This window comes from Octopus bimaculoides, chromosome 27 (assembly GCF_001194135.2).
Source record: "Octopus bimaculoides isolate UCB-OBI-ISO-001 chromosome 27, ASM119413v2, whole genome shotgun sequence".
In the NCBI taxonomy this organism is placed as follows: domain Eukaryota; kingdom Metazoa; phylum Mollusca; class Cephalopoda; order Octopoda; family Octopodidae; genus Octopus; species Octopus bimaculoides.
In genome coordinates this window covers 12,362,886-12,363,959 of record NC_069007.1, presented here as the reverse complement: position 1 = coordinate 12,363,959, position 1,074 = coordinate 12,362,886, and the positions used below count along the sequence as shown (strand labels likewise).

General features: G+C 36.3%; 1 protein-coding gene and 1 long non-coding RNA gene across 6 annotated transcripts in view; one reads left to right on the top strand and one right to left on the bottom strand.

Annotated features, from left to right (window-relative positions):
• LOC106869116 (synaptotagmin-7) overlaps window positions 1-1,074 on the bottom strand; it is a 426,210-nt gene that overhangs the window by 149,174 nt on the left and 275,962 nt on the right. The window lies entirely within an intron of this gene.
• Window positions 1-1,074, top strand: part of LOC106869117 (uncharacterized) — a 492,367-nt gene that overhangs the window by 258,896 nt on the left and 232,397 nt on the right. For all 3 annotated transcript variants that reach the window (XR_008266910.1, XR_008266909.1, XR_008266911.1), the window contains exon 3: window positions 670-817. This is a non-coding gene — a long non-coding RNA (uncharacterized LOC106869117). The remainder of the gene's footprint in view (window positions 1-669; window positions 818-1,074) is intronic.

Sequence of the window (1,074 nt, the reverse complement as noted above, 5' to 3'; positions counted from 1 at the left end):
TATATATATATATATATATATATATATATATGGGAGAATATACAAAAAATAACAACAGACGAGGACAGGTGGTGTAAATAACAAAAGTATATATTAGTATGACGCTCGGGAATACGGAAAGTCTTTGACGTTTCGAGCTACGCTCTTCAACAGAAAGAATACGGAGACAAGGAGAAAAACACGGAGAAAAAAAAATTTGAATAGTGTTCAGTCAACGGTCAATCATAACACACACACACACATATACATATATACATATAGACACATACACAAGAGAAGGTATAAATAATAGATAATAATCATTACATATTTTTGTTATTGTAAATTTGATTTACAGCTGTTTCTAGCAGTCATTTTAGGTTACGTGGTTTTTTTTTTTTTACTAATCTAATTACTATTCTTAGCCTGGTGTACTTACAAAGAGATTATAAAGTATTTTGCTCAGATTGATATTCCCTCACTTATAACACCATTACATATACATTGTTTTAGCTTCTTTGATGAAGTTGGGTGACTGCACCAAATCTTTAGTAATGAAGAATTCATTATAGATATGCATTTAGTTTTTTGTATTTTTGTAATAAACAAACAAAAATGTCTGCACATACATCATTGTCGTTGTCATCATCATCATCATCATGATTTAATGCTCATTTTCTCTGCTGGCAGGGACTGGATGCTTTGGAGGGAGCTGGCCAGGCAGAAGACTACACCAGGCTTCACTGTCAGTTTTGGCAGGGTTTTTACAGCTGGATGCCCTTCCTATCACCAACCATCTTACAGAGTGGACTAAGTGCTTCCTACGTGGCACCAACTGGTGAGGCCTTATATATATATATATATATATATACAGAGAGAGAGAGAGAGAGTGGGAGAGAGTGGGATAGAGAGAGAGAGAGAGAAAGAGATAGATACATACACACACACACACACACACAGACATCTAAGTTATACTCGGCCACCCTCTATCTCTCTCTTGCCCTCCTCTACCTTCCTCCCATTTATATTCTGATCTCCGTATCTTGAAGGTATGCCCCTGGCACTTCACCATCATCTCTCTCTCTCTCACACTCT